This window comes from Caretta caretta, chromosome 2 (genome assembly GCF_965140235.1).
Source record: "Caretta caretta isolate rCarCar2 chromosome 2, rCarCar1.hap1, whole genome shotgun sequence".
Taxonomy (NCBI): domain Eukaryota; kingdom Metazoa; phylum Chordata; order Testudines; family Cheloniidae; genus Caretta; species Caretta caretta.
Window position 1 is genome coordinate 243,571,644 of NC_134207.1, and position 21,186 is coordinate 243,592,829.

General features: G+C 42.1%; 1 long non-coding RNA gene across 1 annotated transcript in view; it reads left to right on the forward strand.

Moving 5' to 3' along the window:
* LOC125631279 (uncharacterized) overlaps positions 1-21,186 on the forward strand; it is a 191,677-nt gene that overhangs the window by 66,134 nt on the left and 104,357 nt on the right. Inside the window, exon 4 of the long non-coding RNA XR_012667282.1 lies at positions 16,614-16,719. This is a non-coding gene — a long non-coding RNA (uncharacterized LOC125631279). The remainder of the gene's footprint in view (positions 1-16,613; positions 16,720-21,186) is intronic.

Sequence of the window (21,186 nt, forward strand, 5' to 3'; positions counted from 1 at the left end):
TAAATAAATAATAGCAAAATGATAACGAGCACTACTCACCTTCATTCGCCAGGAGTATTTCTTGCTGCTTTTTGCAGCACTCAGCAACTCCTGATCTTGTTGTACAGAGATGAGGAAGTCAGGGACGTCCCTTGTAATAAGAGACTGTTGGAAACCCTAGTAGCACAAATAATCCTATTGTTTCTGCAAAAATGCTATTGTAAAATAATTATAATGTATTTGTAGCAATGTTAATATAGTAAATTAAATTGATAGTAAACTACAAGAAAAAAACTTCATTAATATTGAGTAAAAGGTGACCTGCAAAGGAATCTTTTAAATTGTAGGGTTTTTTTGGCTTCTTTATGCTGTAGTAAGAGGCCTGAAAGGGTTTTTTGTTTTTTGTTTTGTTAACCTTACAGAAATATCAGAAATGTCAAGTTTAGTCTTCCTTAATTTTGATCAAGGATCTCTGGACAATCTCAGAGATGCTTATTGTGAGCTGTTACATCTTAATTGAATTTATGGCAGTTTTGAACCTTTAACAATGATCTTATTTCAACCAAGAGTTCTTCAGTTGCTGGAGTTCAACAGGTGATTACTTGTGATTTTTAAGTTCCCAACTAGATATACCTTATAGAGGCCTGATTTTGAGAGGGAAGGTGCTCAGTACCTTTTGGAAATCAGTCCTTCTTAAGATAACTCAAGTTTGGCAGTCAAGATCACTGGTCAGTTTTGAAAATCTTGGTCAAAGAGCTTTGGCTAATCTGAATAAAAAATCTCTTCAGTTGCTCTCTTTTTCAGTCTCTTGCCTCTAATATTCTACTTTCTCAAGTGCTCCAGACACTGTAGAATGTGGTGGTGTAGAAAAGACTTGAATTCTGAATGTGTTTAAGAACAAACAATCCCTCTCTCCCCACTCTCCACCAAAAAAAACCCCAAAATCCTTTTTTGATTTAAAAAAAAAATCCCTTGTAGGTCTTCTGTGTATAGCATAAAGTAGCAAGAAATCCATTTTCCCCCACTTTGCGGGTCACCTTTTGAGTCAAAACATTTTGTTACTTCAGGAGAAGACCCTTAATTGAATATAGTTTGTTCAAAAACTATCTTTAGAAATCCAAAAATTCACAGTTAATATTTCTTAAACCATCTTAACTCTGCGGCCGTACCACTGTCAACTCTCCATGTTCCTCTCAGGGCAGGTCTACACTACAGCCTACACTGATCTAACTTAGGTCGCTCAGAGGTGTGAAAGAGTCCCCCGCCCCCTGAGTGATGCAAGTTTCGTGCTGTCCACACAGGTGCTATGTCGGCAGGAGACACTCTCCCGCCAACATAGCTTCCACTTCTCGACAAGGTAATTATGCTGACAGGAGACTGTTCTCCCATCGCATCTTCGCTAGACGTGCTACAGAAGCACAGTTGCATTGGTGCAGCTGCGCCATGTAGCACTGTAGTGTAGACTTGCCCTCAGTGTATCCTTTGTATCTACTTTGAAAAAGAATATATGAGTTGACCGAGTTCACGAGACTCAGAATGGGGGTTTGCAAGGCTGCTGTATTTGTGTAGTTTGAAGGTGAAGGGTAGTAAATGTGTACTCCAATGTATTGGTTATATAAATATTTGTCTCTGGTACCAAGTGTGATCCTTTGTGACCACACTGCTCCATGCTCTTCCCAAGTCAGACTCTCCTAGGGATTTGGGTCAGTGCTGGGGTTTGTCCAGAGCTCATTTCTGGGGCCTCTGTTTAGTACTGGGGGGAAGATGGGGGCTGTGGGTGAGCTGTGAGATGCCCAGGGAAGCAGGGGGAGACTGCTCCCATCTCAACTCTGCTTCCCTCTGCCTATGCCTGGCTCCACTACACAGCTGTGGTTCTGCCTGTGGGTCAACCCTGGGCTCCCAGCAGCTCCAGCCCCTGCACTCCCCTGCCTGGTTCTGGACTGCAATGTCCCTGTGTTGATCTGTCTCTGAGCACCCACCCACTCCCCTGGGCCCGGCACAGGGCAGGTAAATAGGCCTCCTGGCAGGGAAGCATAGGGGCTGGAGCTGCCAGCGAGGGCCTTCTGTCTGGCCGGTCAGGTGTCAGCTGTTCCTTCCTGATCCCTGCTGGGGGCTCCGCTGTAAAGGTAGCCTCACCACCCAGGTCCAGCTGGTCCAGCTGGTCCAGCTGGCCCTTGTGCTCTCTGGCTGCCAACTGGCCCCTTTCCTGCCCAGTTGCAGAGCATCCTCCAAGCTGGTGAGGGGCAGCGCATAGAGGTGGATCGGCATGGGAACGCTGCAGCCAGAATCAGGCAGCAGAGCACAGGTGCCAGAGTTGCTGGGAGCCTGGGGCCGGGCTGGAGCTGGATAGCGGTGCTGTCCTTACAAATAAGCCTCCAGCAGAAAGCTGGATGGAGCAGGTGATGCCCAGAGGGCCCCCCTGTGATTGCATGGCTTGTAGTAGTGCTGCTACTGGCTTGGGATGTAGGAGGTCTTAATGGGTGGGTACGGTAGTTATGTTGAGAACACTTTTCCATTTGGAAGCACATGCACCTTTGGGGATCAACATAGGATGGTTGTCTCCAGTATGTTCTTTGACTGAAGTGGCACAGTAAATGTATGGCCCTAAAGAAGCCAGGACACATGTGAGTTGGTAATGTAAACACAGGTGCAGTCTGTTTACAGTGACATGGATATATAAAGTCTTGCTGGGCCCCATACTGCCTGCTGCATCCATGCACAGGGGGCAGGGGGATCTGCATGTATGGAAGGGGGGAGATACGTGCTTGTGGCCTATTGACCTCTTTCACCTTAGCCTGGGGAATCTCACTTTGTGGTAGTTCCATGGTGTTCCAGTGATGTGGAAATGGCGGGAGGAGTCTGGAGATGGCAGACTGAAGTTCAGGGGAGCCAGCTGGGGACCTCTGGATTCTTCTCTTCAAACCCCCAGGGGAATCAAGAAAAAGCGAATACGGTCTTAGGCAGCTGCAGTAGGTGGTGTCCCTGGAGGCATGGCACCTGTAAGGACAGTGTTTCCACAGGCCTGGGCAAGGTGGCAGAGAGAAGCTATGTCCCATGGGTGCTTGAGGAGAACCTCAAGCTTCTTCGGGGGATAGGGATGAAAAGGGACCAGCAACCTCTCATTGGAAGAATTCCTAGGAACCTCAGTGAGTTAAAACCTGTTCAATTTCCTCTCCCATATGTGGCAATAGTCCATACAGGGGAAATAAGGGCCTTTGTAAGATTAAGAGACAGGTGTAATATTCTTAATGATGCGAGTCAGTGGTTAAAATCATGATTTTAACCACTGAGTTTCACCTCACATCTGGCCAAATTCTGCTGGCAATGATGTTGCTGAATTGATTGGTCAAAAGGCAGAGTCTAATTTTTCCTTTTGGTCTATTTTGATTTGTAACGTAACTATTTTTGAACATGTACGTAAACTCTGGAGAGATGCATTTGGAATTTTCAATAAATATATTGTTAAACATGGACTGTAATAGATGTCCTCTGTAGAAAACCCTGACAAAACTCCATCTGCTTAGTATTCCCTTTCTTTCAGGAAAATAAAGAATAATACCACTGTACGTACATTCATTGGCAGCTATGTAGATCTGAGTGATTTCAGGAATAACCAGCAGGCAATGATAATGCACAGTAATACACACACACTCATGACAAAGAGTACCAGTGTATTCTTCTTAGATCAGATTAAATCCAAAGTGTGCGGTTAAGATTTGGGTGCACAAGTTACTGACTTTCTCTCTCTCTCCATCTAAACCTAAAATTGTAGATTCCGAAGAGATTCATTACACTTTTTTTCTTTAAGTATTTTACAAAGCATACTTGATGGACTTGCACAGGTGCAAGAACTAGATTATTTTCAAATGAAAGAGACAATAAATAAAATGCTATAGTGTAGCAGAAAAGAGACCTTTTAAAGAGGGGCTGCATAAAAGATTTAATATTCCTAAAGAAAAATGTAAGCACCATAAATTTGAAAAAGAAAACAAAAAAACCAAAAACCCTGCACTATTTCCAGATTCATTCTTGGAGTCTGGAATCTGCATTTGCTTACAGACAGAACTGTCTGCGTTCCTCTCTAGCAAAAATCTCCCAAAGAAAGTCCCTCATGAGGAAGACATTTCTGTGGGGAGAGGAAGGAATTCGTACTGGAATAGCCTGATCGCTTGCTGCTACTAAATTATTAACTGGCTTTCTAAGCCTCTGTGCTGGCAATTCAGCTCTTTTTCTCCTTCAGGGCAGCTTTGGCTGGAAGTTCAGTAATTGTTAACTGTGCAGGAAGACTGAAAGTGGAGGGAATTCAAGTTTATACTTTCTTGAAAACTGTTACTGCAAACCATTCTGGTTCTGGTGTCCTGACTTCATTATAAATAAGTGTCAGGGAGGTGGTGATGTTATAATGGCTGTGCTCAGCTCATTAATTTGTTTTCTTGCTGAGGGGAAAATGATTTTATATATATATACATAACTAGGAAATTGATCCCACTGCATCTGGGAGTTGAAGTCAAAAGTTATTCACCTCACATGTTCACATTTTTAATATACTGACATAAAGTTAAAAGGAAAAAAAAACAACAACCCTGTGTGACTTTAGTGGCTCTATAAAGTAAGGGGCAATTGGCACTGGGTTGAACAACTTAGAGAGCGTAGGCCATTGTTGTGCAGGCTCCCCTGCACAGCGTTACCTATGTACCAGCCTCTATGTACCAGCCTTGGCCTGGAGCCTGGCTGTGTTTCAGTACTGCACATTTTGGCTTGGATTTCCCAAAGTGCTGGTGTTCCTCATGCTGGGTTTGCTCAGGGTCAGTGAAGAGAGCTTGAGCATAGTTCAGAGAAACATATACATTGCTAAGCGACGTGAGCAACCTCTATGTCCACACAGAACAGAGCACTGGTGAGTGTGTGGGGCACGACCCAGGAGCTGAGAATAGTTGCTTAAATACAATCCAGTGAATGCAAAGGGTCTATGCAGTGATTGCTTTTAGGATTTGCAATTGTTCCTCTGCTATCGTGGGGTTGGGGCTTATCTGAGCATGTTTAGAAGAAACTGGTATCAGAACCAGTCACTGAGTGATCTGTCTCTGAAGGCTTCTGTGAAACCTTCTGTCTCCCTCAGCCATCGGCTTCAGGCCTCCTGGCCTCTGCTGGGCACAATGTTCCTGCTAGCCTGTTAACACAATGTGCTTGCTCCCATCTGCCCACACTTCATATTACTGGACCACAAGGAGCAAAGTAGAGAGCTGTGTGAGTAATTCCTGACAAAGTCTGACAGAAACACGTTAACGCTTTTTTGGTGGAACATTTCCCACCCATTTTTGATCACCTCTAGTCACAAAACACCATGTTCTATGTACCTACCAACAACTAATCTCTGTCTCTTAGCATCCTCTTCTACCCCACTGCAGGATTGAGTCCTTTCTGAATAAAGGCTGCCAGTTGTTCCCTATTACATCCACTCACGGGGGGTAGACATATTGTGATATATTTTAGGGTGAGGCCATCAAACTCATTTTTATTTGTGACTTGTGCCAAAATGTGAACCTCTTATTATTTAATGCTTATATTGTGTAGCCAGCTAGGTCAGGGCCCCATTGTTCTAGGTTCTGGATAAACACATTGAAAATTACTACGTCTCCAGAAATGAGAGTAACAATTAGTTCTGGTCTATCTGCGAAGGTTTGTCCTTTCCCCTTTCTATGCTGGGGCTATTGCTTCTATTTTCTTCTAGCAAGCACAACACTGATAGTAATGATTGAATTTATCAGCATGGTAGATAATGTAGTCTCATGCATGGTCACTCTGTATGATACTTGAAGTATTTGAGGTGGGGACAAGATGAAGAGGGCATAAAAAAGTGAAATATGAGTACTGCACTTCCATGGCTTCTCAAACTCTCCCCAGTGGCTAAACAGTTCATTTTTCAAGATCTGGTGACCACCTGTTCAGACAGTAACAAGTTCACAAGTCTCCACTGTACTAGTGTGCAAGACTATCACATGAGAACAGCCTTACTGGGTCAGACCAATGGTCCATCTAGCCCAGTATCCTGTCTTCTAATAGTCGCCAATGCCAGGTGCTTCAGAGGGAATGAGCAGAACAGGTAATTATCAAGTGATCCATCTTCTGTTGCCCATTCCCAGCTTCTGGCGAACAGCTAGGGACCTTTAGAGCTGGACAAATGATTAATAGCAAATAATTTATTCAACTTATTTAGCACTTTATTCAGTTCATAAATAGCCTGAAAACACATGCTGATTTTTATGAACTATTTAGTTATCTGAAATTGTTCAAACACTTTTTATGTCAACATATTTCACTCTGTGGGTGTTCAAAAAGTATTCTCTTTGGCTATGTTTTTGGCTACTAACTATTAATCATTTTAGATATGTGATTATCAGCAAATAAACAGCAAAATAAAGAAAACAAAATTTCAAGAAGGCAGACTTTAGCAAACTCAGGGAGTTGATAGGTAAGATCCCATGGTAAGCAAGTCTAAGAGGAAAAACAATAGAAGACAGTTGGCAGTTTTTCAAAGAGACATTATTAAGGGCACAAGAGGAAACTATCCCACTGCGTAGGAAAGATAGGAAGTATGGAAAGAGACCACCCTGGCTTTACCAGGAGATCTTCAATGATCTAAAAATCAAAAAAGAGTCCTACAAAAAGTGGAAAGAAGGTCAAATTACAAAAGATGAATATAAACAAATAACACAAGTATATAGGGACAAAATTGGAAAGGCCAAGGCACAAAATGAGATCAAACTAGCTAGAGACATAAAGGGTAACAAGAAAACAATACAAATACATTAGAAGCAAGAGGAAGACCAAGGACAGGGTAGGCCCGTTTCTCAATGGGGAAATGTCGGGAGGGAAATAACAGATAATGTGGAAATGGCAGAGGTGCTTAATGATTTCTTTGTTTCGGTTTTCACAAAGTAGGTTGGTGGTGTTTGGACATCTAATGTAGTGAATGCCAGTGAAAACAAGGTAGGATCAGAAGAGGCTAAAATAGGGAAAGAACAAGTTAAAAATTACTTGGACAAATTAGATGTCTTCGAGTCACCAGGGCCTGATGAAATGCATCCTAGAACACACAAGGAGCTGACTGAGGAGATATCTAAGCCATTAGCGATTATCTTTGAAAAGTCATGGAAAACGGGAGAGATTCCAGAAGATTGGAAAAGGGCAAATATAGTGCCAATCTATAAAAAGGGAAATAAGGACAACCAGGAAATTACAGACCAGTCATCTTAACTTCTGTACCCAGAAAGATAATGGAGCAAATAATTAAGCAATCAATTTGCAAACATCTAGAAGATATTAAGGTGATAAGTAACAGCAGCATGGATTTGTCAAAAACAAATCAAATCAAACCAACCTGATAGCTTTCTTTGACAGAGGGGAAGTGGTAGACGTGGTATATCTTGATGTTAGTAAAGCTTTTGATACTGTCTCACATGACCTTCTCATAAACAAACTAGGGAAATGCAACCTAGATGGAGCTACTATAAAGTGGATGAAAAACTGGTTGGGAAACTGTTCCCAGAGAGTAGTTATCAGCGGTTCAGTCAGGCTGGAAGGGCATAACGAGTGGGGTCCTGCAGGGATCAGTTCTGGGTCTGGTTCTGTTCAATATGTTAGTCAATGATTTAGATAATGGCATAGAGAGTACACTGATAATGTTTGTGGATGATACCAAGCTGGGAGGTGTTGCAAGTGCTTTGGAGGATGGGATTAAAATTCAGAATGATCTGGATAAACTGGAGAAATGGTCTGAAGTAATTAGGATGAAAGTCAAGAAGGTCAAATGCAGAGTACTCCACTTAGGCGGGAACAATCAGTTGCACACATACAAAAGGGGATATGACTGCCTAGGAAGGAGCATTGCAGAAAGGTATCTGGGGGTCATAGTGGATCACAAGCTAAATATGAGTCAAGAACGTAACATTGTTGCAAAAAAAGCAAACATCACTCTGTGATGTATTAGCAGGAGTGTTGTAAACAAGACACGAGAAGTAATTTTTCTGCTCTGCTCTGCTCTGGTTAGGCCTCAGCTGGAGTACTGTGTCCAGTTCTGGGCGTCACATTTCAGGAAGGATGTGGACAAATTGGAGAGAGTCCAGAGAAGAGCAACAAAAATGATGAAAGGTCTAGAAAACATGACCTATGAGGGAAGATTGAAAAAAAATTGGGTTTGTTTAGTCTGGAAAAGAGAAGACTGAGAGGGACATGATAACAGTTTTCAAGTATGTAAAAGGTTGTTACAAGGAGGAGGAAGACAAATTGTTTTTCTTAACCTCTGAGGATAGGACAAGAAGCAATGGACTTAAATTGCAGCAAGGGAGGTTTAGGTTGGACATTAGGAAAAACTTCCTAACTGTCAGGGTGGTTAAGCACTGGAATGAATTGCCTAGGGAGGTTGTGGAAGCTGCAGCACTGGAGATTTTTAAGAGCAGGTTAGACAAACACCAGTCAGGAATGGTCTAGAAGATAATTAGTTCTGCCACAAGTGCAGGGGACTGGACTAGATGACCGCTCGAGGTCTTTTCCAGTTCTATGATTCTATGATTACCTGCCTAAAGTATATGGGATTATTTCTTCTTTCTCTCAAGATGACGGAAATATCTATACACAGTAAACCAAAAAGAAAAGGAGTACTTGTGGCACCTTAGAGACTAACAAATTTATTTGAGCATAAGCTTTCGTGAGCTACAGCTCACTTCATTGGATGCATTCAGTGGCAAATACAGTGGGGAGATTTATATACATAGAGAACATGAAACAATGGGTGTTACCAAACACACTGTAACGAGAGAGATCACTTAAGGTGAGCTATTACCAGCAGGAGAGCGGGAGGGAAAAAACCTTTTGTAGTGATAATCAAGGTGGGCCATTTCCAGCAGCTGACAAGACCATCTGAGGAACAATGGGGGTGGAGGAGGGGAATAAACATGGGGAAATAGTTTTACTTTGTGTAATGACCCATCCACTCCCAGTCTCTATTCAAGCCTAAGTTAATTGTATCCAGTTTGCAAATTAATTCCAATTCAGCAGTCTCTCGTTGGAGTCTGGTTTTGAAGTTTTTGTTGTTGAAGAATTGCAACTTTTAGGTCTGTAATCAAGTGACCAAAGAGATTGAAGTGTTCTCCAACTGGTTTTTGAATGTTATAATTCTTGACGTCTGATTTGTGTCCATTTATTCTTTTACGTAGAGACTGTCCAGTTTGATCAATGTACATGGCAGAGGGGCATTGCTGGCACATGATGGCATATATCACATTGGTAGATGTGCAGGTGAATGAGCCTCTGATAGTGTGGCTGATGTGATTAGGCCCTATGATGGTGTCCCCTGAATAGATATGTGGGCACAGTTGGCAACGGGCTTTGTTGCAAGGATAGGTTCCTGGGTTAGTGGTTCTGTTGTGTGGTGTGTGGTTGCTGGTGAGCATTTGCTTCAGGTTGGGGGGCTGTCTGTAAATAAGGACTGGCCTGTCTCCCAAGATCTGTGAGAGTGATGGGTCGTCCTTCAGGATAGGTTGTAGATCCTTGATGATGCATTGGAGAGGTTTTAGTTGGGGGCTGAAGGTGATGGCTAGTGGCGTTCTGTTATTTTCTTTGTTGGGCCTATCCTGTAGTAGGTGACTTCTGGGTACTCTTCTGGCTCTGTCAATCTGTTTCTTCACTTCAGCAGGTGGGTATTGTAGTTGTAAGAATGGTTGATAGAGATCTTCTGGTGTTTGTCTCTGTCTGAGGGGTTGGAGCAAATGCTGTTGTATCGTAGAGCTTGGCAGTCGACAACGGATCGTGTGGTGTGGTCTGGATTATGGTTGTGCAAACACTTCCAGCATGAGACTGTATGTGAACACACTTTTTCTCAAGACTTTTGGTTACATGAACATATTTGCAGAAATGAAGAATGGTTGCAGAAAATGAATAAAAAGATCACAGTTTAGAAGGATATCTGCAATTTTGATCTGAGTGAATAATCATGAATACTTAGTTATTGCAGTATTCACACAGATGTAGTTATTTCTTTACCATTGGAAGGATGTTGTGTTATATGTAATGATATCCTACAGACTTGATTGTATTATGGAGATACAACTGGCACATATTAAGAGTAATGAAGATTTCTCATGTGGAACATAGAGTCACATAGAGAGACACCTCGGGAGTTACAGCGCAGAATGCTGCTTTACTGCGCAGAAACTTGCCAGTGTAGACGGGTCCAAGGTGGGTGAGGTAATATCTTTTATTGGACCTGCTTCTGTTGGTGAGAGAGACAAACTTTTCAGCGACACAGAGCTCTTTCCAGGTCTGGGAAAGGTAGTAAGAGTGTCACAACTAAATACAAGGTGGAACAGATTGTTTAGCATAAGTAGTTAACCCAACCCATATTGTATGTGGAGCATAGACATAATTGAAAAAACTAAGTTTCAGTTCCAGTTAGAACACTGAAAATATGTATTTGTGAAGAGAGTTAGAGCTAAAATGGAGTCTGTCAGATGGGAGACCATTTCCAGATGGATCAGTGTCCAATACGTAACCTTTAATGCGAGGAGACAGTTGTAGTAAAAATAGGTCATTGCCTGATAATTTTTCTTTTATTATTTAGTCCAAAGACAGAGGTACAATATTGTTTGTCTTAATCTGTGACTTCTATAAAAGGAACCCCTCAACTTTGATTCTCTCATTATCTGCTTTCAACTCCTGGCTGATGACGAATTACAAAATCCAGCTTGTTTCCTGACCCTTTTCTATAAGTATGCACAGGACAAAACCAAAGCAAAACAAAGGTTGTCTGAAAAATCTGAGGTACTTTGGTTTTGTTAATCCTTTCAGGAGATCCTGTGTTTACTAGAAGTGAACTACATGGGTCAATTTGCTAAAGTGTTTTGAAAGAATTAGCCAAATGAGAAACGAAACAATTACCTGAAGTTGCTGCTTGTTGCCAAGAACAAAAGTTAAACAAATCAGTGGCAGGATGAGTGGATCCGGTTAAATAATTATGTCTCTCCAGCAGGAAATCTGTCTATCAGCTGAAAGGTGAGACAGCAACATAATGACAATGCCCTGTGGATCAACTCTGAGATTTAAAAAAAATAGCTACCAAAATACTAGAATAACTGACCAAAACTAACGTTTTAGCATTAAAGCTCAAGCAATAGGAGGCCAAATTATCCTTTGATTCATGGACATGCAGCTCCACTGATGTTAGTGGAATGCATGGGGGTAACTGAGGGCAGAATATGACCCTCTTTGTTTGTTTGGTCCGTGAAATGGCTGCCTTAAAGCTGTACAGCTGTGATCTTGAAGAGTATCTCTGGCATTTCCTTCTTTCCATGTAGGAGGTGAGCCCCACAAAAGCATGCTGAAAACTTGTGCATTAAAATGAAATAGGTAAAGATGAGTATCAGACTCCAGTTGTGACATGAGAATTGTGGGTCATAGATGCATTTAAATCAGTCAGGTGACAAAAGACAGAAAGAGTTTAATTATAAAAAAATACATTTTAAAAAAAATTAAAACCTCTAAAAAGTATTTTCAAATGTGAGTGCCTAGAGTTAGTTCCCATCATCTCTAATTAGCCCCCCTAAATAAATGACCTGATTTTTTAAAGGCACAGAGCACCTGCAGCTTCCATTAACTTCAAGGGCAATCGTAGGAGCTCATCACCTGAGGCCTCTTATTAAGGGAACATAAATATAGGTTTAGGAGCCTAACTTAAGGCACTCAAGTTTGAAAAATTTGGCCTTAGTTTCCAGGACTGCCTGTATAGCACCTCTCAAAATCACTACATTCAGGGTTTTTTTTTTTTTTTTTAAAGACCACTTCATTCTCTAATACCAAGAAATCCAAAATTGGCCATCTCTATTTTGAAAACATCTGTGGGCAACAAATTGGTGTAGGGTTTTGAAATCATCAGTTCTGCTCTTATTTCCATTCTGTAATTAATATGACGTCAACCTGCTGCTACATAATTCATTTTGACTGAAGATTTCCTTATTTTTGCTATTTGGCTGCTAAGAAACAGGCCAGAGATTTACTGTCAAGAAAATAAAACAAAAGCCTCACCTTCTCTTTGGAGAATTAGGGTACTTTGTCTTAAGAAAAAATGTTTTATAATCTGTTTTAATATAATACAAGAGATACACAAATCCGACCAAAGGGCTTCTCCATTTAACAAAAACAAAACATGTTAGATCTTAACTGTGGCCATTTTCCAGGAGAAGCTATTGTAGTAACTTGACAAAATGCTCAGTATCTGGTGGATTAAATCATTCACGGACACTGTGGTTTGGTGTGTTGGTTTCCATCTTGATTATGACTAGCAGTCCCTGCGGTGTCTGGGACTTCAGAGGAACACTGTAAATACACCTGGTTAGAAAAAAAATTTCTGCAGAAAATTTGACCTTTCTGGGAAAATTATAAAATGGAACATTTTGATTTGGAAATGCCGCTGTGGTGCCCCATGGGAACTATAGTTCAGGTGCCTCCCGCCTCCATTCTCATTTATAAGCTGGGTTTGTTGGCTAGACTACATCTTCTATGATGCACCAGGATCTCCCCTCTTGCTGAGCTGCTGTGACACATCATGGGAGATATAGTAGGGCTGGGGAGCCTGGTTCATATCGGAAATGTGGGCATGAGGCATCCAAACTACAGATCCCATGATTCAGTGTGGTAATATTTCCAATTTTTATTTTTTATTTTTTAGGTATTTGGTTTCTCATTGAACAGTCAATATTTTCTGCAGGAAGCAGAGACGTGTAGTGAAAAGAATTAATCAAAAATCCAATTTTCCATTGAAAACCAGTTTTGATGAAAATTTTTTCACCAGACCTAATTGTAAAGCTATTCCAGAGTTCATGCATAATAATTGAACAAACCTGCTGTTCATTGTTCAATGAAAACATAAAAAGGGAACAGGATTTTTATGTGGGGTTAAACCTCATTAGAAAGGTACTTATAAAAGGCAGACAATATTGTTAATGACAACACTACACTGAAAAAATATGGCTTTACTATTTGAAAGGTCAGGTACACCATGTCATCATACTTAAGGCTCAGCTGGTGATATTTTGGTTCTAAATTCATTAATTTTAGCAGCTAGAAATAGAACCATAAAAATTCACTTTAGCCTGACACGAGCCAGACAGGATATCAATAGCTGGTAGTATTTTATATATTTAAGCGATTTTTTTTCCCCCTTCATAGGTGAAAAAAAATAACTTCCTCAATTAATAATGCCCTCTTCCCCCCCCCCCCCCACAGTCTTTTCAAGAAGAATTTGCTTCATGATTACTCTAGTGAGTTTTGGAATGAGTCCTCTGCCCCAGTATTAGGCATGAATACACTCCTCTGCCCTAATGATGCAGGGTAATTGGAATACATCCTCATCTCTCAAAACAGAAAAACAACTCTCAAAAGCTGCAGCCCATCAGAAAACCATACAGAGTGTTACTGTCAAAGGGAAATTATCATAGATGAGAGTAGGTAATCAACAGCAATCAAGCTTGCACATCTGAAATAAAGCAGTTACTCTCAAGACCTATATCATGCTTATCCTACAGTAGGTCAAAACCCAACCCAGACTCATTGCACTTAGAAGGTTCTGAAATAAGATATTCATAAGATATTCCAGGTCACATGAAATATTTCTAAGTTATTATTAGCTAGATCTGGTTGTCATCTTCTCCGAGCGCATGATCAGTAACTATAATCTGTATCATAATGAGTGCATGCAGGTGGGTGGCTCCTTCTTATTATAGTGCATCTGCATGGCTAATCTAGTCATCAGGAGACCCAAGGATGACATCTGTCAGTTACCTTTATACACATGTTCTAATACTTAGTATTCTGGTTATACCTGGTGTTTTTTACCTGAGGGGAGGGTATGATAAAGCAAGCCATTGAGCAAATGGTGATGCTTGGCATGAATCTTGTTTCACTTTTTTTATTGCTCTCTCCTATGGTCCAATTACTATGGGTTGTGCCATAGGCTAGAGGAAAGACTGTGTTTAGATCTCCAGATTGGAAGTAACATAACAAATTTCCTCTGAGAATTACTTTCCAGTGGAAATTCAGGCAAGACCAATATTTTAAGCACTTGCCTAGTTTGTGGAAATCATGAATATATGCTGGTCTTTCAAAACTACTAAAATATGATTTGACACTATTCCAACAACCTAACTGAGGGTTTCTGAATGGAATAAAAATATATTTTGAGCTTTTATATTTGCTCACTGCTCTGGTGAATATGTAGTTTCTGTAAACAGCTAATGCATTTTGAGTTTACAACTCAACCTTGAGTCTACAGGGGCTTGGCTAGTATTTTTGTTAATACTTTAGCTAATTTAAGTAGATGTACCATATTCAGTATCTGCTCTTCTGTAGGGTAAAAGTTTAATATAGAAGAGACTAATTACATTGAGTGCTATTTGATGCCTTTGTAAAGTGAGTAGTTTGAGTAAATACCGAGCTCTTTTGTTGTGTGAAGGGTACAGCTGAAATATTTCAAGCTTTTGGATGTTGTGAATTCACTCACTCTTAATTAATTTTTCTGTCTTCTGCATACAGGTGTGTCATCAGATATTTGACCAATGCATGAATAAAAAGGTGTCCTGTCCAAACCATAATGTTGTTACTATTCCTAACTTGTGCTTATTGTGTAGAGGGTAAGAGGCAGATTTTTCAAAGGAAAAATGGGCGTTAAGTGCCCAACTCCCATTGATTTTTCAATGGTTGCTTGGTGGCTGAATGCCCTTTGTGCCATTAAAAACAATGAGGAGTCCTTGTGGCACCTGAGAGACTAACACATTTATCTGGTCATAAGCTTTTGTGGGATATAACCTACTTCATCAGATGCACGGAGTGGAAAATATAGTAAGCAGGTATAAATATACAGTACATGAAAAGATGGAAGTTGCCTTACCAAGTGGGGGGTCAGTGCTAACGAGGCCAATTCAGTTACGGTGGATGTAGCCCATTCCCAACAGTGGACAAGAAGGGCTGAATGTCAACTGTTGGGAATGAGCTACATCCACCCTAAATGGGGGACCGGAAGTCAGGACTCTTGGGCTTTTTGTCTTGGCCCTGCCATTTTGTTGTGTGACCTTGGAGAAGTGCCTTAATGGCTGTTCTTTGGTTTCTCCATCTGTAGAATATATACAATGAAAACAGCTTTGATGAGATGTTGTGATGGTTAATGACTTAGAACCAGATTTTCCTACCCTTATTTATGTTGAGTAATAACTTGCTCTTTGAGTAGTTCCATTTATTTCACTATTCATTACCATTCATTGTGAGTAAAGGTGGCAGGATCTGACTCCTAATGTTTGTAAAGTCTTTTGGAAAAGTGTAAAATATTTAGTGTGTCATGAATATTCCAAACTCATAATCTTCCTGATGAGTTTATGTGGTGGTGTAGTAAAAAAGAGAAATTATATTTCCCTCAGAAATAAATATTCGCAAATTTTGAAACCACTGAATTTTTAGATAACATATTTTGGCCCAGCCTTGAGTTGCTGAATTATAAGGATACCAAGTAAATCCACTTAAGACTTTAAGATGTAACACCCTATTGGAGGCAATTAACAACTCTGAGAAATCAAGTGAAAAGTGGTGAGGTTTCATGCTGAAGCAAAAAGACTCAGAGGTTTAGGGGAAAACATGGAAATTGCCTGAATGCAAATTAGGGGTGCACGTTAAATATTGGCTTAGCTATTAGTTAAGACTGACAAAAATAACTTTATTTTTCATTGTTGGATGGCAGGGAGGAGTCTGAGGAAGAATTCCATTCCCCAACTGCTCTAAATCAATAATCTGCTGTTGTTTTTGTCACCATTCAAATCCCATAGACTATAGTAACAAAGAGAGCTTTCACTTTGCCTTACTACTGAGGCCCATTGAAAGTGGAGAGCAGCATTTAGGTATGGCCTCCAGAGGCAAGTAATATGATTTATGCTCCTGTGTATTTTGTGCTGAAAAGCACAACAGAGATTGATGAGTGGACAGTCAAGCACGCTACACCTTTCCTAAGCAAACAGCTCATCACCAATATTTCCTAGTCTACTGTCACCTGAAAGAAGAAGGCTAGTGTTGGTAAACAACAAATAACCTAAATGCAAATAAAAATCTACCACTGTTGAACCAAGAGGAAAAAACCAGGGAGGTGACATGTCAAGATTCCATGCTAAATATTAATATGGAGTTTTAAAAAAAGCCTTAGCACTTAGAGACACTATTAATAATGGAGTGACTTCAGACACTAGAAAAAAGAAACCCACCTTGTGATGGGGTGTACAAACCCCACCCTGGAAAGGAAGGGGTTAAAGAGCTACTTTGGGCCAAGGCAACCCCACCCCAGCACATCTGAAAAGCATGCACGGCCTGGAGGAGGAGCTTGAAAGGGAAGTGGAGCAGCTCACTAGCAGGCAGCTTGTGGAGGTGAACAGATCTATGGGCCTCCTGATTCAGAGAGAGCTTTATGGGAGGTTCAGCTGCCTGGGGTTCCTGACAATTGAGAATCTACCTGATCTGCTCAGGGAAAAAAGGACTCTGGATGTTTGCATGGTCTGGGCTTTGTCCTTTAATTTATTTTGTTTCTATGTCTTTGCCCTTTTCTGTAGGGAGACTGGGAGAAAGCAATCCAGAGGAGCAGTGATGCAGCACTTTTTGGGGATGCAGAAACTTGCTGCCCACCACACGGCCCTGGATTCGCACCTGGCGGAGAGGGTGAGCCAAGATTCTCGTACAACATCTGGTTGGGGCTGAAGGTGAAAACCTACCTCAGATACAGGGGAATCTGGACTGGAAGATCATATAACTTGGAGGGCCATGACTCTGGAACCTTGGCCTGGTGGGGCCTGGGACCCCTTACCCGACAGCAGGGCTATCCTTTATCGGACTCTCTGTATACCCTGAAAAGGGTGGGCCCGATTCATGGCCTGGCCAGAGGTCTGAGTCACAGAAAGGTGCCAACTGTTGCAGGGCTAGAGCAGCTGTCAACAGGGGTCACCAGGGAAGAAAGAGAGCCTGCTATGACCTGCCTGACCACTAGGCGGTACCAGCAATGAGTGATCCCCTTCACATGCATGCTAGTTAGCTGAGTTGAGTTTACTGAGTACAGACTATTTACTTCTTAGTCCAGGAATATCCACAATGTGGCTAGCTGTTGATTATGAATGTTGGGTCTTGCAGTTGCTTTTTATCGCTGCATATGACCAGCATTCATATCAAGCTTGTACTGTCTGAAACCTTGGCTTTGGGATCAATCCAAATGGACATTGTGGTGCTTAGGACCAAATTTCATCGCAGTGAATTGACAGTAGGTATATTCATAGGCTGTGTGTTATACGGGGAAAATGACAAAAGCTATTATTCACTGACAACTTACTTTCCATTTCTTTTTGTTGCACTGTTTATTATGTATTCTAGCAACTCAAAATATTGAACAAAGTAAATAAACACTATGGAAATCCATAGATCAAAAATATTCATAATGCTTAGAAAGAAATACATATGTGTTTCTTTTGGTCTCTTTAGGAGGACTTTTGTTTTTCTGTTTTAGTTTAATTAAAAAGACAGCATGCACTAAACAGATAAAATAGCCACTCATTAGCAAAACTTGGCCAGATATTTTCTATCAATGCACTACTGTAAATGCGGAGTAATGCCACTGGCTTCCGTGGCGTAACACTGGGTTTATCCAGGTGTAGCTAGAGCTGGAGAAACATTGGGGAAAACGATGCACAAACACATTAGGGAATTCTGATCTGATCAAACAGACTTGTTAGGGAATTCCAAATTGTGTTATGATCTGACCATGTTCACACTCATTTGGTCTCTTGTGAATGCTCCTGTGACAGGATTTTGTTTGCATGAATATTTAGAGAAGAACTCTTATATGCATTCTGCCAGCTGGTGCCTGCAGAAGCAAGAGCCAGATTCAATATCTAAGGGTTGCTCTTAACATTTCAAAACAAAACCAGCTCGAACACCCACCCAGAAACCTAGGAAAATGAAATACCAACCCTGAATGTTCGTAATAGGCAACGATTGCCCACTCTCAAGCACTGACTCTGTGTATAATGAAAAGAAAACTTTTCTTTAATTGAGGGGAGAGGGAACACAGCATTAATTTGGGACCACAGTAATAATAACTGAAAAGCATGCAAATAATAAGTAAGACACCCATCCCACAGTATCTTGCCTAGTGTCCTTTGCCTTGGTTTTTCAACTTGTGAAAGTCTAATGGACAACTGTCCCTTCACACTGAGGGACCCCTGGCCGCACCCTACTCACAGTTTATTTTTAGAGATCAGCAAAGTTCCAGAGTCCACAGGCACATTCAGGTGTGTTCACCTCCAGCCCTCACACCACTGGCTTACACATGAATGAGCACATGCTGTGACCTCCCAGCACAGAATGTTGGCATGACTCAAATCCAGGACCTTCACGAGCAAAGCACAGAGTGATGAGATTACTGGTTCTGTGGATGAAGGGAAAGCAGTGGATGTATTGTTTCTTGACTTTAGCAAAGCTTTTGACACGGTCTCCCACAGTATTCTTGTCAGCAAGTTAAGGAAGTATGGGCTGGAAGAATGCACTATAAGGTGGGTAGAAAGCTGGCTAGATTGTCGGGCTCAACGGGTAGTTATCAATGGCTCCATGTCTAGTTGGCAGCCGGTATCAAGTGGAGTGCCCCAAGGGTCAGTCCTGGGGCCGGTTTTGTTCAATATCTTCATAAATGATCTGGAGGATGGTGTGGATTGCACTCTCAGCAAATTTGCGGATGATACTAAACTGGGAGGAGTGGTAGATACGCTGGAGGGGAGGGATAGGATACAGAAGGACCTAGACAAATTGGAGGATTGGGCCAAAAGAAATCTGATGAGTTTCAATAAGGATAAGTGCAGGGTCCTGCACTTAGGACGGAAGAACCCAATGCACAGCTACAGACTAGGGACCGAATGGCTAGGCAGCAGTTCTGCGGAAAAGGACCTAGGGGTTACAGTGGACGAGAAGCTGGATATGAGTCAGCAGTGTGCCCTTGTTGCCTAGAAGGCCAATGGCATTTTGGGATGTATAAGTAGGGGCATAGCGAGCAGATCGAGGGACGTGATCGTTCCCCTCTATTCGACATTGGTGAGGCCTCATCTGGAGTACTGTGTCCAGTTTTGGGCCCCACACTACAAGAAGGATGTGGATAAATTGGAGAGAGTCCAGCGAAGGGCAACAAAAATGATTAGGGGTCTGGAACACATGAGTTATGAGGAGAGGCTGAGGGAGCTGGGATTGTTTAGCCTGCAGAAGAGAAGAATGAGGGGGGATTTGATAGCTGCTTTCAACTACCTGAAAGGGGGTTCCAAAGAGGATGGCTCTAGACTGTTCTCAATGGTAGCAGATGACAGAACGAGGAGTAATGGTCTCAAGTTGCAGTGGGGGAGGTTTAGGTTGGATATTAGGAAAAACTTTTTCACTAAGAGGGTGGTGAAACACTGGAATGCGTTACCTAGGGAGGTGGTAGAATCTCCTTCCTTAGAGGTTTTTAAGGTCAGGCTTGACAAAGCCCTGGCTGGGATGATTTAACTGGGACTTGGTCCTGCTTCGAGCAGGGGGTTGGACTAGGTGACCTTCTGGGGTCCCTTCCAGCCCTGGTATTCTCTGATTCTCTGATATCACTTGGGCTACAGGAGCAACTCCGTTAGCGGATCGTTGTGGTAGGCTGTCACCCTCTTTGCGGAGCACTAGAGGGAGATTTAGCACACACTCTCTCTATTAGTGTGTTACACTTTATTATGCCCAGATCTGTATCAGAAATGTTCATCGAGCCACCTTATACATACTGGTTTTGTGTGTGGGTTTTGGGAGCAGTAAGGCAGAAGAAGCCTGACAAATCGAGTGATTTTCAAAAATACAGCAGCATTGTCTGATACCTGATCATCAGCACTAGCAGTAGAGATGGAAGAGAGGGCAGAAGCACATAGGCTGAGGGATACTTCAGCAGCAGAAAGGAGACACTTTGATAATCTTCCAGCTCTAGAATATGGAGGAAGATATCTGCTGTGCAGCCAGATGCCGAGGCACGAGGATGAGCACCAGGGGATGGCCTTATTGAGCCATCACTACACATTGCACAGGCATAGGCCGTGAATGTGACAAGAGAAAACTGAATGTAAAGCCTGCTAGCAGTCCATAAATCTGTTTGATCTCTTCCTGAGGCAGGAAGGAAACAAAGTATTTTTAAACCAGGGGTCCACAATCATAGCCAAATACAAATATCGTTCTGTGGAAAAAAGGAAGGAAGAGATTTTTTAAATGTCCAAAAATTGATTCGATTTTTTTCCTGTCCTAGTGCATTTCTGGGCCTGAGGGATTCAATGCCTTGGTGAGTTGTTCAAACATTGCACCTATTTATAAGGTTAGAGCATCAAATCAGGGAACAGAAATCACATAATGTGGCTTGGGTAGCTGTGAAGGGGTGTCCACCCCACACAGGACTGTAAGGGGTTAAGGTGGCCAGGTCAGCCTATTAACTCCACAGGCTGCACCTGGAGGAAGAGCCAGGGAGTAAGGATTGATTGCAAGCAGGCTCAGCTGGGCAAGAGAAGGCAAGGCCTATAAAGCCAGGAAGCTGGCAACAAACTCCGGCAGCACTCACTCGGAAGAGGGAGGAGGGTTTGGAGCCGGGGGAGGGGGAACCAGAAGAATAGGAAGCATTCTGGGGAAGGAGCAGTGAGGGCCAGGACAGTAAAGTCAAGAGCTTCTGGGGTGGGGGTCCCTAGACGGGAATCTGGAGTAGAGGATGGGCCTGGGTTCCCCTACCAGCCCTGAAGAGTGGCTCTGAATGGAAAGACTTGGATATACTCCAGAAGCAGTGGGAACACTGAGTGACCTAGCTGGAGAGCTGAGTCACAAAGAAGATGCTGTGGTTCCTGGAATGAGAGAGGAGCTGGAGACCTGAGAGATAGATGGTGTGATGGCGTGCAACCCCAGGAAGGGGTGTCAGCCTTCAGAGAATTTCCAGAGTGACCAGGAGGAGGTGCCAGACAAGTGGTGAGTGGAGCACACTGTGACAGTGACCAGTCACACAGGCTGAAAAGTGAATTCCAAATATCCGGTATTCAAATGAACACTCATGATAAACTCATCTGTCTCAAATATGTTTGTAAAAACTGTTCATTAAACAAGTATGAATAA